General features: G+C 43.5%; 1 protein-coding gene across 5 annotated transcripts in view; it reads right to left on the bottom strand.

Annotated features, from left to right (window-relative positions):
* Zbtb40 (zinc finger and BTB domain containing 40) overlaps nucleotides 1–25850 on the bottom strand; it is a 77271-nt gene that overhangs the window by 49653 nt on the left and 1768 nt on the right. The gene's annotated exons all lie outside the window — the stretch shown is intronic.

Below are 25850 nucleotides of genomic sequence, written 5' to 3'. Positions count from 1 at the left end.
AGCATGGGAATTTGCATCCATTTCATGGTACTTAGAGCAAAAGAAAAAGGTTGCAGAAATTCAAAAAATTTTAAGCATTGCCTATGTGATCTTGTGGCCAAACTATTTAATATTTTTATTAACAAGAAGAAATAATAATGTAATAAGTTGATGAATAAACAGCTGGGAAGATCAATACAGGATCTCTTTTATAAAAGAATAACAAAGATTTTAATTTATATTTATGTTATTTGTATGAGTGTTTTGCCTGCATACATAATTACATCACATGTCAGCAATGCCCATGGCAGCCGGAAGAGAGTGTTGAATCCTCTGAACCTTGAGTTATAGGTGGTTGTGACCCACCACGTGGGTGATGGGTATTGAACCCAGGTCCTTTGGAAGAGCAGTCAGTATTACATAGTGAGCATATAGATACTAGCAATGTCATAAACTTGAACAATAAAGGGAGGATGGAGGTCGTTATGGCCAAGAACAATCAAGGACAGGCAAGCGCTACTCAATGTATAAGCTGACAATATTAAAAATTAAAAAAAAAAACTAAAACTAACAGGAATGGTAATTTCAGAATAGACCTTTGGCAAAATAGCACACTGAGGTGATATAAAGTCATCTTTTCTACTACTACAGACATACAGAAGTGCCGGATAAAACCCATAAAAATGCTTTTAAAATACATAGTCAAGTTTTAAAAAAAAATTCCCCAGGCACCTGAAAATGAAAGAGACATCAAAATCAAAGCTAGAATAGTAAATGGGAGTTGAGACCAGGGCCCCGTGGAGTATTCAAGCTCATGTACAGGCCCTGAGCCTGAAGGACGCCGCAGTAACACAGGCAAGAGACGTGGCTTCCAGCAGGCAGAAGACACTGAGGCCCAGGCCCATCTCCCGTGCTAAAGCAGTGCTGAGCACCAGGAAGCAGCCAGCAGCAGCCAGTCTTCCAGATCTGACACAGAGAACCACACACAGGCCGTGCCACACAGGCCCAGCAAGCTTTCTGTGTCTTACAGGAAACCCAATCTGAGAAATTACCGCAAAAACTTGTCTCGGGTATGCATCAGAAGATGCTGGGAAACTTTCATAATCCAAAGCAAAGAGACTCCCACAGAGAAGCAGAAAAAACCCCACAAGGATGCTCACCACCACAAAGCACGTGAGGAAAGCCGGGTGCGAAAGGCAGCTGTATACAGGGTCAGAAGAAAGTGTCAGAGGGACCTTTGAAGTGCGGGTAAGAAAAGACTTCTTAAATAGTGCCCTGAAAGAAACAGGAGGCTCATATTTGCAGTGTATAGATCAACAGAGCTCTCTACAAAGATTCACAAACGGGAGATCACATCCACAAAGTTTAAAGGCATCAAGGAATTTGTAACTAGAAAATATAACAAATTCCTATAATCTTAGAGGGGAAAAAAGTGAAATCTGCAGAGGAAGGGGAAGCAAAGTGCCTCACAGGTAGTGATGATGTTGTTACGAAATAATGACTCATTTTGTTTATTAACTCATTTTATTTTCATAGCACCCAAGGAGACGGACACTGACACTGTCCTTTCTTCGTAGCAGACACTAACATCATCCTCTTTACTGATGAGAAGACTAAAGCCCAGAGAAGTTGCTCAATTTCTTCAAGGTCAAACAGAAACCCCTAGCAGAACCTGGATTTAGACTATCATGGGGCGGGGAGGGGGGGTATGTAATTCATACAGCTGTTCTGGGAAGTTGATCTGGTAAAGAGTTCAGGAGACAGGCAACACACATCTGCCTTGCAGACTGGGAAACATTCACGTGTGCACACACACAGGCCCATTAGGAAACAGCACTCACTGAGCACTGTCTGTGGTAGTAGAGAGACAGAGAGCATTTGAAATGTCCAAGCCTGAGAAAATAGAAATGGAAGCTGTACACCAGACAATACCCAGTAGTGATTAAAAATAAGAGCCAAACCAGCAGGATGAGACATAGCAGGCAGTACCATGAACACAGGTTACAAACATGTCAAGGGACATTATATATCAGTCAAGATCTCTCTCTCTCTCTCTCTCTCTCTCTCTCACACACACACACACACACACACAGTACGCATGCACTGGGGTGGGGGGTACGTAGGAACTAGTCACAGAAATCTATTCACTGCCCATCAGATTAGACAGAGCTGAAGAGAAAGGTACTCACTTGAAGAGAAGTCTGAGACAACTGCTCGCAGCAGACATTAGAATTAAAAAGACAGAACACAGGAAAGGAAAGCTAAGACTGTAGAAGACAGAATTCCAAACCTGACAGGCATCTGGTGGGCATTTTAGACGGAGACATGCTGAGGACATGTAGGAAAATATACCATTTCTGAGAATTTTCTAAAATTAAAGAAAGGGCTGGGAAGATGGCTCAGTGCATTCCAGTGCAAGCTGTGCAAACAAAGGAATCTGAGTTTGAATGCCTGGCATTCATGTAAAAGTTAGGCATGACCATGTGTGCCTATGATGCCAGTGTTGGAAGGTGGGGAGTGGGCAGAGACAGGCAAATTCTGTTACCCTAGCCCTTATGGCAAGCTCCAGATTCAATGAGAGACCCTGTTTCAAGGGAATAAGTCATCGAGTGATAGAGCAGGGTGCCTACAACACTCCTTGGCTTCTGCTGCACTTCTAAGAACATGCACGGACATGAGCAACCTCTCAAAATAAACAAATAAAGTGACAGATAGACAAAGGCCTTTGGAAAAAAATTACAAAATATTAACGCAGAAAAAGAATTTAAGCAAACAAAAAAGCATCATGAGAACGGCAGACACGTTACTGACTTCTCAATCATGGTAATGGTGTCAAAAGAAATGAAGAAGCTGTGTTCTCACCTCCACGGACAGGCCTGTAAACCAAGCATGCACAAAACAACAAAGTGCCATTTGAGATGAGCCTCAAAGTGTGAGACTAGGAGACAATCGGTGACAGAGTTGCTGTGAGGGAAAAGAAGCAGAGAAGAGATAGGTAAGAGAAAGTGTAGCAATAAAGCAAGCACAAAGCTCCCAGTTCAGTTAAATAAGAAACGCTGAAGTACTGAGAATTGGAACCTCTTCAGTTGGTGAAAATAGAAAATAACTATTTGAGAAACCGCACACTTTATACTGATGGAGAGACCTGTCTACACAACGTCATGGACACATTTTAAAGAAATTGTCAGAGAAAGCAGACACAAAAGAGCACCTGACTAGATGGCCCTGCATACAAGACGCAAATGTAAGCAAAGCTGATCTTATGATTAAAATCAGGTGGTGGCATCAGGAAGTCATTGCTGGGCACAGAAAAAGACAGAAGGAGAAACAGGAGGCAGAGGCAGGTGGATCTTTGTGAGTTCACAGTCAGCCTGGTCTACAAATCAAATTCCAGATCAGTCAGGGCCACACAGTGAGATCCTGTCTGTCTCAACCCGGTTCCACCCCCACCCCCAATTTTTTTCAAACACAGAATACTTAAGATCACTAATGGTGACAACGATGGTGCACACCTGCAATCCCAGCTACTAGGAGGGCTGAACTTTGGAGGGCCGTAACAGAACTTTGAGCTCAAAACCAGTCTGGACAACACAGTGAGACTCCATCTCCAAAAACAGGACCGAGCAAGACAAACTTCTGATGCTGAGGGGAGTGGTCTCAGACACCAACGCTGGGAATTAAAGATCAGCAACATGGAAGCTAAGAGAAGCGAGACTAGACTCGTTTTCTATGAGTCGGAAGATGCCCCCAAAAACGTTGGCCTGTTAACATACAGGGTGACATGGAGAACATAAGGAAATAAAAGCCAAGACTAGGCAAAGCTCAGCGGTAGGGTAGTCCCTTGCCTGGCATGCATGAGACCCTTGGTCTGGTCCCTTAACAGTGGCTACAAAGAAAGGAATTTACAAACTAGAGGTATAAAAAGGGATAAGGAAAACATGACTAATTCAGTAGGGAGAGAGTGGAAATGAAAGCAAGGAAAGTACACTAAAGAGAAACTAATTAAGATGGAAGCAATAAATCCATGAGTATTATCACAACAAGTGAACAGGTGACAGTTTTGTTAAGAAGTAGGGATCCTCTGCTTGAACTTTAAAAGCTATATTGTGTGTTGGCATGCTGTGTGTTTGTACTTAAAATAGTACTGTGTGTTTGCACTTAAAATAGAGTCGTGTGTATGTATCTACACTTAAAATAGTGCAAGCATTAATGAATTAGCTATTTTTACTACCAAGGGAGGCTGTGAAATCTCTAAACAGTTTTAAAACTAACCTCCTGACTTAAGTACCTGTCTTTAAAGAAACAAACTATACAGCCTATGCAGACCACTTTGGGAAAATGGGCTACAGAAAGCCCAGAGCTCTGGCTAAGCTATACTTGAGAAACAAATTACACAACCTAGACAACCTTTACAGAACACTTTTTCCGCTGTTACTAAGTAAATGAATGTAATGAGCCATGCAGATGTGACCTGGAGGTGGAAGCAACAGATAGTTCGAGAGGCTAAGCTACACCCGCCACAGCTTCTAACATGCTTTTCTCCTTCAGTCTAACTCCATTTGCAGGGAGTCCCACGGAGAGAGAATAGAACACTCACTACAGTGTGGTTTGGGAGGTAAAGAAACTACAGCTGATCACTGAGTGCTGAAATCTCTAAGTCTTGAAAGATTGACACAGGAGCAATATAAAGTATGTTACAAAGCACTTGCAGAAATTGCTAGGCTGGGGAAATTGTCAAAGGTCCCATGGGGAAAACGTTTAAGCAACAAGAAAGAACTCCAGAAAGAAGGATGCTTCTCAAAGGAACACTATTAAAGCCTCAAGAAAAGGCTATACTGACTCAGAATAAAGACGCCAGACAGAAGAAACTTAATTGGCTGAACCAAGTGCTGTATAATGACCCAAAACACAAATGGGAATTCAACACAAAGTAGAAAACTAGGCCAGCTTTCTAAAAGGGGCATAAAGAATATTTATTTAAATTTCTATCTTGACTCCTTCCAAAGAAGATTTGGAAGTCTCAGGTTCCTTACGTTCCACAGAACACAAACCAGAGAAGGCAAGTGGGGCAAAGTCACGATTGGAGGGAAGGTGACATCTCTCTAAGGAACGTGGAAGGAAAAACGCTGAAGATTCCAATGTGCACATACACTGCGGAATTGAAACAGTTCTGCCTTCCACAGCGGCAGGCGAGTGAAGGAAGGCCTCTGCTGCACTACCAGAGAGCGGAGCACCTGAGCCCCCGCCTCAGGGCGGCAGCCCACACACCACCACCCACTTGGCACACCCTAGGTGCTGTGTGGAGCCAAGACCCTGGTCCACAAGGAGCACATGGTCCACCCAGCAGCAGCAAAACTGAAACAGAACTCTCAAACCGGCTCAGTCTATAAGAGACCAGAGAGGAAGGGAAGGAGAGAATAGATGGGCATGGCCTCCACTGAGCAGCAAGAAACGGGAAAAGAGTGAAGCTTAAGTATGACCTCAATAGGTGAGGGCAAAGGTCAGGCACGCGAGCCAGAGGAGACACTTGGGCCCATTTCTGGAAGGGATCCCATGGCACTGCACCAGGCACAAGTGACAGAGGTCTCCAATACACCACATAACAGCAGCGCAGTGGATGTGGCCAAACACACAGAGCAAAGGAAAGGGCACCTGAGTTCTGCAGGCAAAGCCTCCAAAATAGTAAGAGTGAAACTGAGTCAAAGCCGTAGGAGTGAGAGGACAGGTGGAGCCAGCAGAGGGACCAGCAGCAAGGACAGGTGACCTGACAGCCTACCCACATTGCCTAGCAGGCACCAGCTGCAGGTGCCCAAAGGCTGAATTTCTACTGCAGGAGGGAAAAGCTATTCGAACTCTTGGTCAAGGATCGCCAGTTTGGATCCCCTACTAATTCCACCTCTTGCTTTATTGTCTCTAGTGATAATTCCCGACTCCTCTGCAATCTTGCCTTCTGCTTCACTGCCTGGGCTCTGTGGTAGCCGGAGAGCTGAGGGACCTTGGAGAGCCCTTTCAGTTACTTTCGCGGTGCAGGAGTTCATTACTTCATCTGTCACGTACTCCTGTCACACGACCAGATGACCTTAGTCCAATCTCCTCCTTTTCAAGGGAGGAAACTGAGGTCCTGAGAGGCTGAGCTGCTCTCTGATCCTAGTCTGCCTTAACCCTGTGGCTATTTAGTATCTCACAAACAACCAGAGCCAGGTGAAATAACTGGCTCTCTCAACATAATTAGAGCAAAGATCACACACTCAGAGACAAGAAGTGGGGGATTGCTCCACACGAAAAGATGATTTAAAATGTAAGGTATCTGAGGAATCAGCCGAGTTAAAAGAGAAGCCCTGGCAATTATTTCTGAGAATGCGAGGAGGATTGGTGAGGTTAGAAAAGGGTAACTGTAGCTTTCAGCAGGCCTGGATTTCTCAAGTTCAAAAGCAGCTGTCATCTGGTATCTTTTCTAACACTGAGTGCCTGATAGGCAGAGCTGCAGTGTAAGGAATTCAGTTTTCCCTGTGCTACTCTGGGGTTCACGGCTGTGTCTCTCACGTGCAGTTGTTGTTTCTAATGTTACCATCACCATTGGCATCATTCTGCCCCCAATGTAGAGCAACACCTCAATGGGCCAGCGGTCTTTTGTAAAGGTCACCGGGAATTCCAAGCAGCCAGAACAGCTGCAGAGAACTCCAGCATGGGAGGGTGTAAGGGCCAGCCCAGGCACAGCACATACCTTAAGGGACTTGGGAGGCTATCTCCTGAGCAAGGAGATGCATAGATACATCAATTGTTTATGTACTAGGATTTACAGCTCACAATCCCATCTACCCTTGTTTACAGATGCAGACTAAAGCACCAATATACTAAATTAAATACCCTGTGAAAGGACCAAAGAGCTAATAAATTAGGGCTAAGTCCTGAATTAAGTTGGGGCCTCAACACGCAAGCCATGGTTATGTGGTCTACAATGCACAGCCACGCTGGTTGCTAAGACTTAGCTGTCCCCCTCTGCAGGCAATTTTCCCATGAACTGAGCTGTCAACTACTGGTTACCTAATGGAAGCTTCTCCAGTCTCTCCTCCAGGAGACTGGTCAGGGAATCAACCAGATCTACCACACAGCAGCTCCGAAGACCTTGTACTTCTCTTCCCTTTCATTCTCCATTTATCCCTTTGTTGAGGTTCTAGGCTTTCTAGGTGCTAACTGAGCAAATGCTGTACCACTGAGCAAAAGTCCTAGCACTTGGTTTCTTAACCCAGGTTCTTGTCATACAACCCAGGCTGGCCTCTCCACTGTCACTATATCTAGTGACCAGTTTTTCTAAAACTGCCAAGTCATGCCTCCAGTCAATGTTAACGACATTCTGGTCTTTCTTTTTCATAGTCTACCAATTTATATGAGGCTGTGCCTTTTCAAAGAATCACTAATAGCCACCACAATGATGCGCCACACTACATTTCTAAGCACTTCTTAAGCTCTTTCATACTAACAACCCAGTAAGCATTAAACTCCATTCACAAGGCCTTGACAGTGAGGATGTTAAGTAACCGCCCAAGGGCACAGGCAGTCAATACAGGCAGTCAATGTGTCTGACTTGAAACTCAAGTCCTCTCATCCACCAGAACAACTTCTCAGACTTTAATGTGCCCAAGAATCACACGGGGATCTTGTCAAAGCAAATTCTTGCCTAGAAGTTCTAGTGTGAAGCCTGAGATTGTACACTTCTAATAGTTCAGGATGACACAGATACCATGGAGAAGCCAGGTACTGTCTGCAGTGGCCTAACTTCAAGTTACATCCATTCATATCTAATTATTTTCAAATATGTTAAAGCAACAGCTCATGTCTATAAGTTACAAGTCATTCACACATCACTCCCTTTTGCACTGGCTCTAGTCAAAACAAGAACAGCTACAACACTCTCGTATCTCTGGGAATAATCTACAGAATACAGAGAATTCTATAGCCAGGCCAGCTTTGGGTAAACAGCTCCATAGCCTCTTGGCACCATCCCAAGTGCCTCTGGCCTGCATTCCAACATCCTGGTCTTCTAAGATCCTCTCACTTCCCTGGCTGCTGCCAATCTAACTTGATCCAACGAGGTTCATTTTCAGGGCAAGCTATTCCTTACTTAAGCAGGCACTGGGACCTGGCTAGGCCTCTGAAGAGTCATCGGTGGCACACACAAGCCACAAATATATGCAGAACTGAGCACAGTGAACAGATCTTGGCTTATGCCACTACACATGACCTACTGTGGCATTTCTTCTCTAAACACAATGCATCTGTCTTCCTCCACAGAACTCAGCAGCCTGCTAAGATCCTGAAAGCTGCCTGTAATGGAATTCAAGACCACTATTCCCTTTTGTGGAGTCGAAATTAAAACTCAATATTGCACACTGCCTTGGAATTTAGTAATAGTGGGAGGCTTTCAAAAAACCTAACCCCAGTTCCTCTGCCCACTCAACTCCAGGTCACTCAGCAGAACAACTTTCTTATCAGAGACAATGTACAGCTCCTAATTGTCTCTCCGTAGTGGGTTTCAGCTCCCCCAGAGTAGCTGAAGAAGCCAGTCACATCTTCTGAATACTACAAAAGCTGCCTCCCACATGCACTCGGTGCTCACTGGGCTCCTGCACACTGCACATTGTTTTCGCCCTCCAACTGTCAGATTTTCTGTGTAGGGCTAGCCCCAGACTCCTAGGACAGGAACTCCTTCTCATCAAGGGGGTGGGCAGGAGAAAATTAAAACATCGTTTTCGGTCAGTCCACTAGACCTGCCCTTTTCCATATCCTTGACTCTCAAACACCAATGCCAGGAGCACAGGACTTGTGTATGCTAAGCATTTTCCACCTCCTGTTTAATTCTCCTAACATCCCCATCTGATAGAAAGGTTACTATCCCTATTTTACAGTAGAGGAAATTGGTATCCAACAAGGGAACTTGGCCAAGACTGCACAGGAGTCATTAATGTTAGGCACAGCTCAAATGCAGATCTACCTGGATTCTTATCCTTAAAATATTATTTATTATTAGAGAGTGGGGAGATGTCACAGCATACATGTGGAAGTCAGAGGACCCTGTGGAGTCAGTTCTTTCCTTTTAGCTTTATGTGATATCCTAAATAACTGTCACAGCCTAGAGTAAAAAGAGAAAGAGGGTGTCAGTTGGGTCACTGCCCAGATGAGATTGGCCTATGAGCATTTCTGTGGGAAATTGTCTTGATTGTTAATTGATGTAGGAGAACCTAGCCCATTGAGGGCAGCAGCTTTCCCCAGGCAGTTGATCCTGGGCTATATACAAGGTGGCTAGCTAAGCATGAACCTATATGTAAGCCAGCAAGCAGTTCTCCTCCATGGTTTCTGTTTACAAAATTCTGCACTGGAAAACTCAAGTTTTCAAGTTCCTCCACTGTTTTCTCTCAATGACAGACCATAAGCTGAAATGAACCCGCTCCTCCTTAGCTGCGTTTGGTCAGTGTGCTTTATGACAGCAACAGAAAGGGAACTAGGACATATGGTGGATGGGATGAAGCCCGAGTCACCAGACTTATACAGTTAGGGGGTTTTTCTCCACTAAGCTATCCTCTCAGCTCCTGGCTCCCTGTTCTCACTTAAAGCCTCAGTTTATCTGGTTGCCAGGGCTTCTGGGCTCCCCAAACCTCTCCCAGGAGAGATGAAATGCTAGCTGGCCTGATGGGAGCGCCTCCATTTGAGAAGCCTTACTGCACTTTGCTAGAGACGGAGTGACGCTATGTATCTAGGAAAGTGCTCCTGGCGTAGGCCAGCTAGCTGGCTGCCAAGAAACTTCCCCACATGGCTTGAACTTAATTTACCAAAAGGTCTGACTTGGCTATCAGCCTTACAGATACATAAACTAACCTTGCAAAGTCTCACAGTTGGCTGGACTTAAGAAACATAAATAACTCAATATAAATCAGAGAATCGATTCATAATGTGAGCTATGCCTATTCTTTGCAGTTATCTGCAAAAAGATGCAAGTAGCTGGAGCAGAAAACATCAGAAAGCCCTTTACAAATCACAGAAGAGAACAAAAAAAAAGTTGGCTATATGGACTGACATTTAGAGAAAACCCTGCAAATCACTTGGTCATTAAAGTAAATGCTGGGCTCCAAATTCAGCAGGCAAGTTTTGGGATCAAAGCGCAATGCCAAATGACAGTGTCTTGTTCTTCCCGTCACTGATGTCCCACACTCTTCTGCAGCCCAGTCTCTCCTGTGACAGGTGCACACGGGACATGAGCTGAGGTTGTGATGGCTCCATCAGAATGCAAGGAGAAACCTCACTGATTTTGGCCAAGGCCTTGATTTGCTCTGAGCATCTATCTGTAACAGATCAGATCTCTCCATCTTCCAAGTTGCCTAAGCCCAAGGAAGCTCACTTCAAACTCACCTTCATCCTGTTCCCTTTCAGGTTACCAACTACACACTGGCTGCAACAGACTCGCCCCTCATTCCCTCTCTGTTCCTCTCCCCTCACTCCTCCCTGGCTTTCTCCACATGCCTCATTCACTTACTATTCAGCCCACCTTCCTATCATTCATCACCAGATTAAAACTAGGAAATGAATGCATCAATGTATACCATCATGAAATGATCTTTATAAGAAGGTGATAAAAGCTGGGTGTGATGGTGCCTGCAAACTCAGCACACAAAGGTGAAAGGATAGTGAGTCGGATCTCAGCAAGGACTACCAGCAGGATACCGTCAAAAACCAAGAAATAAAAATCAGAAAACTGTGCAATTAGAAAAACACATGTCTAGAGACTACATAACTCAAACATATTCATGGGTAAAGAGACTGACAGAAACTGAGTGGCCTGACTAAGTCATTCATGTACCTAAGTAATGCTAGGGCCAGAATCAGGATCCTGGCTTCTGGATCCTATGTTTGTATTTGGGTCAAAACTAAAACACCCAACTTCTAGCAAAACAACAGAGGCCCTCAGCAGGGAACAGCACAGAAACAGCTGACCCAAGCTAGTGGGAGCTCACTGACTCCAGACTGACAGCAAGGGAACCCGCATAGGACTGAACTAGGCCCTATGAATGTAGGTGACAGTTGTGTTGCTTGGGCAGTTTTGTGGGGTCACTGGCAGTGGAACCAGTATTTATTCCTAGTGTATAAACCCGCTTTTTAGAGTCCATTCCCTATGGAGGGATATCTTGCTCAGCCTAGATACAAGGGGAAGGGCCCTGGTCCTGCCCCAAGAGGTAGAATTTGTTGACTCCCCATACCCTCTCTGAGGAATGGTTAGAGGTGGGGTGGGCAGAAGGTGGGGGGAGTGGGAGAAAGGAAGGCAGAGGGAACTGGGATTGGTATGTAAAATAAGATTGTTTTAAGAAAATTAAGAACATGAATTCAATTTGAAGGCAATTAAATCAGAAAAAAATTTCAATGGTAATATTTATTTGAGAAGTAGTTTTATGACATAGGACTCACTGTTAAACTTCCTTGGAAAACTCCACGACCTGGGTAAGTCCCTTTAATTACTGACTTTAGCATCTTAACAGTGTTGTCAACACCAAATATTCAATAAGTGTTAAAGAGAGTGTGTATATGTGTCTCATGTAGCCCAGGCTATCCTCAAACTTGCTATATAGCAAAGGTTGACCTTGAACTTCTGTCTCTTGTTCCTCTACCTCCCAGAGCTGGGATTTTAGGCAATGGACCACCCCAGCTTAGATGCTCACATTATAAAAATGCCAGCATGACAATGAGTGGGAACTCACACGATGCTGAGGAAGTACATACTGGTAAGTCATGTGGAGCCTACCTGCTCATCTAGAATGAGAAAAATGCCCTTTGACAGGATAGGAATATTTGGGGATGGAGAACAATGTATTTACTTGTGCCACTACTTGACTGTTTTACCAAAATGAATTTACACACCAAGTACATAATAACATAAAATGAGTAATCCCTGATAGAAAAAAATGTAGATTCATTCTAGAATTCTGTCAATGCAGAGAAAGAAAGTGAAATGTTCACCCGCACTGTATTGAAAGCAATAGTATTAATGGTAAAATAACAACAAAACCACACACACACACACACACACAAAACCCTCTGGAAACTTAAAATACAAGAGATTTTTAAGTAAATACAGGATAGAGCCATATTATGCAGCCATTCAAACAGGCTGTTGGTTGGGGTGTATTTCATCAGAAGCATGCTTGCCTGACTAGCATGTGTAAGACCCTAGGCTCAACATCCAGCACTGGACAAAGTTCTCTATGATACCAAAGGACAGGTAACCGGAAACAAGAGAGAACCCAGATATCATGTCACCCTAGCTTATCAGAGCATGGTGGCACACACCTATGTTCTGTGCACCTGGGAAGTGAGGACAGGAGGATCAGAAGTTTAAGGCAGCCTAGACTACATAGGATCACACAAACCAAACAGCCAACTCTTCTATATTAAAGGACACTATTGTGAAAGTAAAAGGGTAACTCATAGAACAGAAACACACCACATAGAAATCGTCGATCTGAAAAGGACAGCATAGAAGAATTAGCTTTCACAACAACAAAGGACCAATAAGCCAACCAAAAGTGAGCAAAGGACTGAACAGGAGTGTTTGTTGGGCTGACCAAACAGCCAATGAGTACCAGACTGCAAGGGAGCAGACAAGGAGAGCAAACACTGTGCTGCTGAGCATGAGGCAGGGCTGGAAACCTACAGAGTGCAGGCGAGCACGTAGATGGTGCAGCCGCCCCGGGGAACAATTTGGAAGTTCCTCAAAAAGCTAAACACACTCACCAGATGTGAGATGTACACCTATAATCTGCCACTCGGAAGGCTCAGACACATAGTCAGACTTTGTCTCAAGACAACAAGTAAAACGCCAAATGGCCCAGCAGTTCCATTGTTGGTAAACACGCAAGAGAGCTGAAAACAAACACCTACACAGAAACTTCTGCAATGGTATGGACTGGAACACGGAACACAGCAGGCAGTGCCAACAACCTAATGCACACGCATCACACAGCACACATCTAAGGTGGAATAACATTCAGCCACAGAAAGAAGTGCATGCTTACCACATACTACACATTGCATGAGAATGTCCACAGAAGGAAAACTAATAAGAACTGCAAAAGGGTGAGTGGTTACCACAGACGGCAGGGAGGAAATGAAGTTTTGAAGTGATCTACAAAAAATGGTCCTGAAATTAGTACGTAATGGTTACAGATATTTAACCACACAATTTAAACTGAATTACACCTAAATAAATTAGATCTAATAAATTAAATTTAAACAAATTTCCTGGAAAAATTGGACACTTTAAGATTTTTTAGAAGTGTGAGGGAAATGCTGCTGCTTCTCCAACACAGTTCACTCACTGAACATTTGCACTCCTGCTATGCACCAAGCACAGGAAACAGACACTGTCAGAGGGGAATTTGCTTAAGTCTAGGGTGGGGTTTAAGGCCACACTGTGTAGGGAGAGAGTAGTCACAAATTCCTTACACTGCCCACAGATGCCCAACTGCACCTTTTTCTGGGGGGAGGAGTTCTCTCTCCCCAGGTGTGGCTTAGTAGTCAAACCAAATTACAGTGTGGTGTGAATTCCAATTGAAAAACAAAACTATGTTACAAATCATGGAATCTATGTAGCTGTTTTCTGGTTCCCAAACAGGGCTACTGAAAGGCTGGGTGAGCAGAGTACATGCTGTCCATACTCAGTCACTCAAACAGCTGCCAGCCACCAGCATCAGCACCACATCCTCAGATCCTCAAGAGAAAAGGGGGCTGGAGAGATGGCTCAGTGCTTAAGAGCACATCTGTCCTTCCAGAACACAGTGCCTCACAACCTCCTATAACTACACTTTCAGGGGATCTGATGCTGCTGGCCTCCATGAACGCCCGCACAAATATACACTAACCTACACATATGCACACAATTAAAAATAGATGTTTAAAAACTATTTAAAATTTTAAAAAGAAAATTAAGGATCACTGGGAAGGCTGGTTTCCACAACTCCAACCTGGGAGCAGGCATCTGATTCCTATCCTGACTCTAACAACCACCCTAGGCAACTAATTGCTTTTCCCAGATTCTCTCAATTCCTAATGAAACTCTTCTTGAGGCGTTCTACAAAATACAACGATGCAAAAACATCAAAATAGCATAGCAAACTGCTTATACCCTCTTATCGTCTGACTAATTCATAGAAACAAGCGATTCTGCACGCCTATTACAACAGAAGGAGGCTCTGCAGGACTTAGGTGCCTTTCTGGGCACGCTGCTCTGATCCAGTTCATCCAAGATTACTCTTCACAGACTCCACTGCAAAATCCCCTGAGCAGCACAGCCGCCTAATGAGCAACTGGGGATTGTGACTGCATTATACTTAATGCCAACTTTTCCATCTTGCAGTCAAGAGTCTCAACAAGCAATCACTGCTTTAATGCTTTCAAATCCAGCCTCTTAGGTGTACAAAAGACCCTTGGCTTTGCCACTGATAGGCCTTTAGTTCTGACCTGAAAAACTGGATGACTTACAAGTTCTCATAACTTGATTATCTGAATACATCTTTCTTCGGCAGGGACTGCATCTGGACTACACATTTAACCTAGAGCAAAATTCTAAAACTCCAAATCCCCATCTAATGTACAAATGAAAGCGCTCTGGCAGGGGCCCAGCATCCCACTAAGTGCTGTGCTTCTAGAGGCTGTGGGCTCACCAGTAAAGGTCTGGAGTGTGCCCTCTAGACATAGTGGCTCAGGGGTGAACACCAGCTTGGCCCTCTAATGAGCTAAGATTTGAGGCAGATTGATTATTATTATTGGGAACTCAGTTTCCTCCTTGGTAAAACAGGGATGACTTTAGGGCTTGCCTCATGAGATGTTGCAAATTGATACAAACCAGCAGCTCCAACAGACACTCGCAGACACTCGTCAGAGTGAGCTGTTATTGCCTGGTGCAGGCCACTGCTTTAATGAGAGAAACATAGAAGTTCCCCTGCTGAAATGTTTGTTTTTATTACTGAGTGTCATCATTTTTAAGTTCTATTTTTGCCTTTGATACATGTGTCAGATATTGTATAATGGCTTTTGAGAGTAAAGACTGGAGACAGTCCCACTGTTCACCTCACACAGTTGTTTTGGGATGAAAGCCAGCTAGCGAAGGGAGAAACTAGGCAGTGTGAGGCCTCTCTTAGGAGCACCAGGCTATGATCTGAGGAATTTCATACAAAACTCAGCACAGAATGGGAATGAGGAATTTCTCAGGTGACCCTGGCTCAGTTCTCAAATTGCATAGCTGAGTGTTTTAGCTTGCAGTTCCTTGATGGTGGAAGTCTAGGAAGACCCTTCCTGCTTTCTATATTACACATGCAGCTGATCTCACTGTAATTGGTCCAGGACATCCTGTGGATACCTACCATTCCTCACTGACAGGTCAACTGGAGCTGGATTAAACCCAGGGTATAAATACTTACCCCAGCACTAAGTTCGTATTAAATTCACAATAATAAATAGCTGCTCCTTGGTACCCATGTGTATTGATTCTAGTCCCCCAGAGTTATCAAAGCCTTTGGATGCACAATGTCCACAGAACATTGTGCAGAACTCCAAATTACTCCTGCAATCCTTCTGTAAGCTTATATCTCTTAAAAATGCAAACGTTAAGTAAACAAACTCTGTACATATTCAGAACAGGTGTTTTCTTCCCCAAATATTTTTTCTTTTACTTTTATTTATTATGTATACAATATTCTGTCTGTGTGTCTGCCTGCAGGCCAGAAGAGGCCTCATCAGATCTCATTTCAGATGGTTGTGAGCCACCATGTGGTTGCTGGGAATTGAACTCAGGACCTTTGGAAGAGCAGACGATGCTCTTAACCACTGAGCCATCTCTCCAGCCCATATTTTTTTCTTCTTACTGATTTTTATTGAGCTCTACATTTTTCTCTCCCTGTCTCTCCTCTCCTCTTCACCCCTTCCCCAAAGTCCCCATGCTCCCAATTTACTCAGGAGATCTTATCTTTTTCTACTTTCTACTTCCTATGTAGATTAGATCTATATATGTCTCTCTTAGTGTCCACATTGTTGTCTAAGTTCTCTGGGATTGTGGTATGTAGGCTGGTTTTCTTTGCTTTATGTTTAAAAACCACTTATGAGTGAGTACATATGATAATTGTCTTTCTGGGTCTGGGTTACCTCACTCAAAATGTTTTCTAGCTCCATCAATTTGCCTGAAAATTTCAAGATGTCATTATTTTTTTTCTGCTGTGTAGTACTCCATTGTGTAAATGTACCACAGTTTCCTTATCCATTCTTTGTTCGAGGGGCATTTGGGTTGTTTCCAGGTTCTGGCTATGACAAACAAAGCTGCTATGAACATAGTTGAGCACATGTCCTTGTGGCACAACTGAGCATCCTTTGGATATATACTCAAAAGTGGTATTGCTGGGTCTTGAGAAAGGTTGTTTCCTAATTTTCTGAGAAATTGCCACACTGACATCCAAAGGGGCTGTACCAGCTTACACTCCCACCAGCAATGCAGGAGTAATCCGTTTTCCCCACAACCTCTCCAGCGTAAGTTGTCATCAGTGTTTTTTGATCTTGGCCATTCTTATAGGTGTAAGATGGAATCTCAGAGTTGTTTTGATTTGCATTTTTCTGATGACTAAGGATGATGAACATTTCCTTAAGTGTCTTTCAGCCATTTTAGATTCCTCTGTTGAGAGTTCTCAGTTTAGATCTGTACTCCGTTTTTGGTTTTTTGTTTTTTTTTTTTAATTGAATTATTTGTTCTTTTGATTACCAATTTCTTGAGTTCTTTGTTTATTTTGGAGATCAGACTTCTGTCTGATGTGGGGTTAGTGAAGATCTTTTCCCATTCTGTAGGCTGTCGTTTTGTCTTGTTGACCGGGTCCTTTGCTTTACAGAAGCTTTTCAGTTTCAGGAGGTCCCATTTATTAATTGTTTCTCTCAGTGTCTGTGCTGCTGGGGTTATATTAGGAAGTGGTCTCCTATGCCAAGGCATCCAAGTGTACTTCCCACTTTCTCTTCTATGAGGTTCAGTGTGGATGGCTTTATGTTGAGGTCTTTGATCCATTTGGACTTGAGTTTTGTGCATGGTGATAGATATGGGTCTATTTTCATTCTTCTACATGTTGATATGCAGTTATGCCAGCACCACTTGTTAAATATGCTTTCTTTTTTTTTTTTCATTTGATATTTTTTTGCTTCTTTATCAAAGATCAGGTATTCAAAGATGTGTGGATTGGTATCCGGGTCTTCTATTTGGTTCCATTGGTCCTCCTGTCTGTTCTTATGCCAATACCAGGCTGTTTTCAGTACTGTAGCTCTGTAGTAGAGTTCGAAGTCAGGGACTGTGATGCCTCCAGAAATTCTTTTATTGTACAGGATTGTTTTGGATATCCTGGTTTTTTGCTTTTCCATATGAAGTTGAGGACCATTCTTTCGAGGTCTGAGAAGAATTTCACTGGGCACTGCATTGAATCTGTAGATTGCTTTTGGTAAAATTGCCATTTTTAGGGCTGGAGAGATGGCTCAGAGGTTAAGAGAGCTGACTGCTATTCCAGAGGTCCTGAGTTCAATTCCCAGCAACCACATGATAGCTCCACCCATCTATAATGCGATTTGGTGCCCAGAACACTATATACATAATAAATAAATTTTAAAAAAAAATTGCCATTTTTACTATGTTAATTCTACCTGTAGTGAGGGGCTGCAGGGCAGGCCTGCTTTTCTCCTCACCCGGCTCCCGCACGGCTAGCTTAGTCCCAGAAATAATAACACACAAGTTATATTCATTTAAGCACTGCCTGGCCCATTATCTCTTAGAGAGTTAGTTACTGACTAACTCTCATATCTTGATATTAACCCATTTCTAATAATCTGTAGCACCACGAGGTGGTGGCTTACCGGAAAAGATTTAGCATGTCTGACCTGGTGGCTGGTTCCATGGCGTCTGGCTCATAGCCCTCTTCCCAGCATTTTGTTCTGTTTACTCCGCCTACCTAATTTTCTGTCCTATCAAGGGCCCAAGGCAGTCTCTTTATTGACCAATGAAAATAACACAATAGACAGATAACCCTCCTCCATCATTTCCCCTTTTTCTGTTTAAACAAAAAAGGCTTTCATTTTAACATAGTAAAATTACACATAACAAAACAGTTATCAAGCAAGAATTACAGTCACAATATTTATAACTATATCATAATAATGGAAAACTATAACTACTACTATCCATTCTTTAACTCCATCAAAGGCTCCAGAAGGATATATTACCTAAGTAAGCATGAAGTGAGCAACTTCCAAAACTCTAGAAATGACAGAGACATCTCGCTGCCTGGACAGTTACCCAAAGTTCCTCTGTATCGTTGGGGCACCCATCTTCAGCCTTCAGGCCCATAATATCCAGAGACATTTTCATGAAGCAGGAAATTTCAAAGGCAATTCAGTCACTATCTGCTGTGTCCTGTAGAATGTCTCGCAGACTCTTTCATGAATCAGGAACCCCGAAATATCATCTCACCTTTAGGCAAGTTCAGCAGTCCTCTCTCTGTGGGTTCTCTGTGTCCAGTTTATACAACAGTCCAGGCAAGAGCAGTTTCTTGCCCAAATGGCTAACCAACTCCATAAGGAGCCTCTTCGATGCCCATCTTCCTCTTGAAGTAGATTGGTGCTGCCAGGAGCAGACGTGTCTCATTGTCATGAAAAGTCCTAAGTTATTAAAACATTAAATGCCATGTTCTGTAGTCTTTGAAAGATATGAATGTCTATCTGAAATATATCTATGCACTTCTAGAAAATCAGACTAACATTACTACAAGCTAGTATTATCCATTAACAACCTATATTTTCAATTATACATTGCATTTTTAAATAAACTACACAATCACAATACTTTAATCAAGATCAAAAACATATATACATATAACAAAATTGACCTTAAAATCCATAACAAAGCAAATTATTCATATCTATATCCTATCCCCCTTTAAAGGTAAAAGAACATTTATAAGCAATATTTGGGAATATGGACGTAGTTATTTTTCTCCAAACTTCTTCCTGCTGTATAGGGGCGCAGTTAATCAGGTCTTTCATGGTATAACCTGTCTGCCAGGTTCATCTCAGTCGGCAGTTGAGTGAAGTAATTTTTTGAGGGTGTTCACAGAAACCTTTTAGGAGGGCGTGGTCTATCATACCATATTGGGATAGAAGCAATCCACAGGGTCTCATTCTCTGTGAAAACAAAAGAAGGACCTCCTTTATAAAGCATCATATTCTTAAACCCAAATTATGAAGTCAAGGTATTGGGAGCATGGGAGATCTTTCCACTTCCTGGTGTCTTTTTCAATTTCTTTCTTCAAAGATTAAAATTCTTGTCATACAAGCCTTCCACTTGTTTGGTTAGAGTTACTTTGAGATTTTTTTTATGCTATTTGTGGCTATTGTGAAGGGTGATATTTCTCTAATTTCTTTCTCGGCCCATTTATCATCTGTGTACAGGAGGGCTACTGATTTTTTTGAGTTAATCTTGTATCCTGATACATTACTGAAAGTGTTTATAAATTGTAGAAGTTCCTTGGTAGAATTTTTCCCCTATACATTTTCAACACAAGGTTGATTAAATCATGGACAAAGCCCATTGGCAAACAGGGCCAACTGTACATTCCAAATGGTAAGTAAGCAATGAGGAAGATACTCTGGAAAGACAGCTGTGAGGTAGCCCTAGGGACCCATCCATAGTAGGCTACATTTACCAAGCATTTCTTGTACCCTAGGCATGGTGGCAAGTATCTTATACAAGTGGCCTTACACAATCTCTGCAAAACCAGTGAGTCAGTTACTAATATTAACCTCTTTCCACTGAGGAAGTAGAGGCCTGGCAAAATGAAGGGATTTGTCCAAATAACCAAGTCAGTGAGTAGCAGTCAGTAAATGAAGCCATACTGTCTGATGCTGGAGATGATACTATTTCCAGAAAATTATAAGGTACAAGCCTGAGAACCTCAAATTCAATAAACCTTGGCATCTTAGTCTTCTCACATCTGAACAACTTGCTGCTGCTCAGAGAGGTACTGCACACACACAATAAACAAGCTGGTTTTTTTAAATAACAGCAGAAAGGAGGTGTGAAACTCCTCTGCACAGCACTTACCTGGCATGCCTAAGGCCCCGGATTCTACCCCAGCACCAGTAAGACTGAGGACATGGTAAAACCTACTTATTCTCTGCTGTGTGAAGCCCTGGCACAGTACAGATCTTAAATACTCTAACCGGATCACATGCTGAAAGCTTGTATTTCAGAATAGAGCTACTGGGGGGGACGTTGGGGGAAACTTAAAAGATGGGGTGCATGGAAAGTCTGGGCACTAGGGTATATCCTAGAGGGCATGGATGAGTCTGGTCTTCCATGTGCTCTTAGACTCATCACAGGCCCCAAAGCAACAGAACCAATCAACCAGGGACCAAACCATGAGCCCCAAACCTCCAAAACAATGATCCCAAACTCTTTTCTTTATGAGTTGCTATCTCTCAGGTATTCCGTTTCCCAGCAGTGGCCTGTGCAACCAGCAGAGCTCTGCCGAGCTCAGGTGTCATGCCTCGCACTCATAGACACTTTGCTCCCCGGGAGCTTATGACCCAGCTGAGGAGAGCCCTCTTTGCCTAAATCCACCTTTTCCACCTTTGTAAAGAAGAATGAAAGCACAGAACGACTCCAGATGCCTGTCTTTCTGCACCATGTCCTACCGCAATGCTCAGATCATTTGGCCCTCAGTTCCTTCTGTGTGAGCTCCACAGAGCAACGTCATGCTCCTTGCCTGCGCTGGGAACTTCTTCCTTTGTCTTTGAAGAACTGGGAATTGCTTTTATCTCTAGCTTTCCCCAGTCCATCACAAGGGAGTCTAACAAGAGGGTTATCTTAAGAAACTAACAAAAAAAAAAAAATGCAAAAGTGTAGCTTCTCCACTGCCTTTAACGCCGGCAAAGAGCCTGTGGGATTCCATCGTTATTTGCTCAAAAATGTTCAAAGGGAAACACGGAAAATTTCATCCTCACCATGCTGCGGCCCAGGAAAGAAACCCAGAACTCTAGGGGCCAATTACTCCACCGTCTGGACTTTGACCTTCAGAAGTCTCCCTCTGGTTTTAGCCTGCCTGGAACTGAGGGCAACTGACAGCAGAGGGCCAGCTGAACGAGCAGCTTGTGTCCAGGGTGGTCATACTTAATGACTGCCAGGCCCTCAGAGACGCTCAAAAGTTGCAGTGCCATGCCAAACCTACGGGCTAATTGAGAAAATTTCACTGTCACTTACTTTAAAGTTGCTACTTTTGTGACATCGGGCTAGGAGCTGGGCACTCAGAACAGGGGCAGTCCTTTGAAAATCAATCACTACCAATGGCTCCAATAAAGCCAGAGGGAGGAGCCAAGCAGGCAGAACACACAGAGGCAGTGAAGCATGAGCAAGAGCTGGCTGGCTGCAGACAGAAGTGAGCAGCATTCTGGATGAGAAGCTCATGCCAAAGCTGAGAACACAGGCAGGCTGAGGACGGCCGCCTGCCTCCCTCCCTCCTGCCTTTCCCAGGACAGCTGAAGCTGCAAATGTGAAGAGGCCTTACACAGAACTAAGTCTAGTTTAGCGCTGCAGTTCTTGCATGGAGCCTTCAACATGTGCTTTCCCAAGCCTTATCCTCAAATTAATACACTGGGAATTGTTCTTCAGAGTTTTTAAGAGTGTGAGCTGGGAGAAGTTGGGAGATTCTAGTTCAGTGGTAGAACACTTCCTACCATGTCCAAAAGGCCCTAGTACCACAGTAGTAATAATTTTAAAAAATGCTAATAATTGGGACCTTAAATTGTAAAAATAAACATATACTAACACCAATGGACTCGGTAGGTTGTATTTATTTACATATGCATATATGTAACAGTAATATTTAAGAGGTCATGATGTTGAGAGGTAGTTAGGTGACACGGGGGAAAATAGGAAAGGGGAGATTGTGGTGTAGAAACAATGTAAACACAGGACTTGTGTATGAACTCAAAAAACAAAATGTTCAAATAGTCAGTACTAAAGCTCTAAAGGCTGCTTCTTAAATATAGGACAAAATAGGACAAATATAGGACTAAATAGGAGACAGTGGAAACAGACAATAGAAGGGCCTTTGAGGGGGCAATGTAACGGGATGAAATACCCTAAAGAGATAGCTATGAAACATCTGGTTACATGCTACAAGGCTGTTGCAACAACAGCCAGCACACAGGTCATAGTAGCTTTAACCAGAGGTGGAGAGAGGGGAGCAGAGACCAGCACAACAGAAAAGCAGCTTAACCAGCAGCAGTTTCTACCACCATCTCCTGTGAACTAAAAGAAGCAACTGTGTAACCAACTAGACTCCATTTACCATTCTGCAAGGTGACATGTAATACACAGTCAACCACCATGTTGCACACATTAAAAAAAATCCACTCCAAGTCACTCTAAACAATACATTAGCTGCAGTGATAAAGCTGCGGGACAAGGTGTATACTGAGCATGTGCAAGGCTGATTTTAATCCCTGACACTAAAAAGAAATACATCAAATATTAAAAAAAGAAAGGAGGAGGAGGAGGAGGAGGGGGAAGGAGGGGGAGGAGGAAGAGGAAGAAGAGGAGAAGGGGGGGAGGGGAGGGAAGGGGGGGAGGGGAGGAGGAGGGGAGGGGAGGGGGAGGAGGAGAAGGAGAAGAAGGAGAAGGAGAAGGAGAAGGAGAAGGAGAAGGAGAAGGAGAAGGAGAAGGAGAAGGAGAAGAAGATGATGATGATCTGGGGCTTGGTAATCCTCACCATTAACCTAGTACTCAGAATGAAAAGGCAAGAGACTCAGGAATTTCAAGGTCATCCTTGTTGACTTAAGGCCACCCTACTTGAACCCTCCAGGCAGGCAGGCGGATCTGTTAACAAGGTCACAGAGATACCACCCACATCTCACTAGTCTTTTGTAAGGCACTAACATTCACAAGGCGTTTTGAAGCATGCCCTTAAGTTTATCCATTATGTCTGACCACTTCATATAAGAAACAAGAACTAAAAAGGTACTTCTAAAACTCAGGTCAAGGGCATAGATCTGTACAAAGTGACTGCCTGCATGACTTTAGTCTGGTGTTACATATGACATTATCAGCTCTGCTCCTTTTGAAGGGTCAAGGACTCTCTGAGATCTGATTAAAGTGATGGTTCTCCTCCTGGAAGAATGGCATTCTGGAGGATTCGTAGCCATTTTCAAAGGCCTCATGGATCCATTGACAGTCAACATTTCCCTGGAGATTAATGATCTCATTTTTTCACGAATCATCTATACTCTCCTTACTCTGTGTAAGGAAATGAGTTGCTTGGTGTCGAAATTTTGAGGATCCAAGTTAAGTAACATCAGGGAAATAGAAGGAAAGTCACTTTCTTTCTTTCTTTCCTTGCCCTCTGATCCCTGGAGAGATGCCAGGGCCTCACACTGTGTGCTCTCTGTGAATGAAATACTGTGCCCTCTGCACAGCTTAGAGAAAATGACAGCTTCATCTCTGAACTTAAATTCCTTCCTATGTGGTTAGTAGCTTGGGTCTCCACATTCTTCAGATGATGGCTTTGGAAAGTAAGCTATTGGAAGTTCAGAAAAGTGCATACCCCAATTCAATTTCCTCGGAAAAATCAAAATGCTCACGGGGTGAGAGCTCAGAATGATTGAGGGGCCAATGCTGTGGTTCCCCAGGTGTGCTGGGGAGGGGTAGCGTGCATACTGAGGATGGAGCAACAGGGCACACCAATTTGTTTTTCAATCTATTTCACTTCAGTTCAGAGCATCATCTCAGACAGACAGCCCAGGAAAACAAGCTGCACTTTGGTTACTTTCAGTCTTCCTCAATCTGCAAATGCAGCTGAGTGTTGCCAGAGTGCGGCCTGTTTTCCTGGGCTGCCGTCTGCACTGATGCTCTGAACTGAAATAAAATAGATTGGAAAACAAATTGGTATGCCCTGGCTCCTCCTGCAGTTTCATACCATGCTTCAAAGCTGGCGTTACCACCTACTCTTTACTGGAACCCAACAGACCCAAATCACAAAGTAGAAACAGCAACGCTCAGATGGAAAGGTCCCACCCAAACCCGAAATAGCAATTTAATTCTGGGCTTGCAGTTCAATACTGCATTAACATGCCACTCTGTGGCCAGCTCCCAGCTCCATTCGCTGGCCTGGTTGACATCTTCTGATGACATGCCTAACACGGTTACTGCATACAGTATAAAGCAAAACCTGACATTCATTCTTCCATATGACAGCTCCAGCTCTCTGTGGATTTAGTACAGCCTATCGTTTCCTCACGCTCTTGTTGTGTTCATACCTATTCAAAAAGCCTAGTGCTTTTCAAGTATTCCATACCACAGTAAAGATGCTACGATTTTCTTCTTGAGACAGAGCCTCACGATTCTAGTTTTTTGTTTTGTTTTTTGTGGGCTGGCATCAGACTCACAGAGATCCACCCTCCTCTGCCTTCTGAATGCACAGATTAAAGGTGTGCCTCACCATGCCTGGCTTTTAAAGGATGCTGCTTCATTAGAAAACATTGAAAGGAAACCCACAATCAACTGCAAACACACCCTAGGATCAGCACCCAGATTTCCCAAAAAAGTCCCAAGAAAGTGCAGCTATTGGGGCTGAAGGTGTAGTTCAGGCTCAGAGCACATGTTTGCTGTGGGACAGACTTGGGTTACATTCCCAACATCTACCAAAATGCAGGTATCCCTGATGGAGGATCACTAACAGTTCTAAGCTTAAAGTGCTAAAATGATGAAAAACTTTCTATGTAGACAATTGTATAGCTGGGTTGGTGGGATGGCTCAGTGGACCAAAGGCACCTGCTGCCAAGTCTGACCTGAGTTCAGTTCCTCATGGTGGCACGTGGTGGTAGGAGAAAACCAACTCCTGTAAACTGTCTTCTTCCTTCTACCATCACACTGCGCATCCAAGCACCTCCACCCATCCACACTCTCCTCCCCCCACCTCATCACACGTGCGTGTGCACACACACACAATTAATGTAGTTTTAAAATAATTTAAAAGAACAATTACATTCCACTTGGGAAAGTTGCCTTCTATTTAAACACTAGAGAAATCTATCTCTCCCTCTCCTCAAAAGATAGAAAACGCACATACTCCTGCCCCTCATTTTGCTTGTGACACATTTGAATTTTCACTATTATTTAACACATCTGGGGGCAAATCTGGGTTAGTCTTTCCAATTAGATGTAACTACATACAATAGTAAGCACACTGTACCCCAGCACTCCATAATAGGGCAAGAAGATAGGTTGCAACACTGGTTTAAGACCAAGAAGATCCCCTCTCAGAAAGCAAACTCCGGACCTATTAAGACATTTTTCTCTTCAATAAGCAAGACAACGCCCTACTGTGCAGACCATAAGAGTAGACAACAACTCTGCAATGTGTCAAGCCACACAGCTCTACCAGTGCTCGTGGTGTAGTATTTGCTCAGCGGATGCTCAAGATGTGTATATTTACTACCTTCCCGAAAACATCAAGTTGTGGCACGGGCTAGCAGCTGAGGCCACAAAAGTAAGATGTGGCATTACTCTCGTGGACCTCACAAGCTGGCAGGGAAGACAACAGATGGAACACAGCATGGCATCATCTGTTTACTTCAGCTCCATGCTCCCCATGCATAAACCATGTAATGCTGGCCACCTCTCCAGGGTAAAAGGTTAATCCTACCACTGTCTGTGTCACAGACTAAGTGACAGTTCACATTAAGCCTTAGTGCCAGTATCTGGCACAAAGAACCTGCTCAATGAGCATTAACTACTCATTTTATTGCTCTGGTGCTAT

The sequence above is a fragment of the Myodes glareolus genome, chromosome 6, assembly GCF_982192425.1.
Source record: "Myodes glareolus chromosome 6, mMyoGla1.1, whole genome shotgun sequence".
NCBI lineage: Eukaryota > Metazoa > Chordata > Mammalia > Rodentia > Cricetidae > Myodes > Myodes glareolus.
This window is presented reverse-complemented; position numbering and strand designations above follow the sequence as displayed.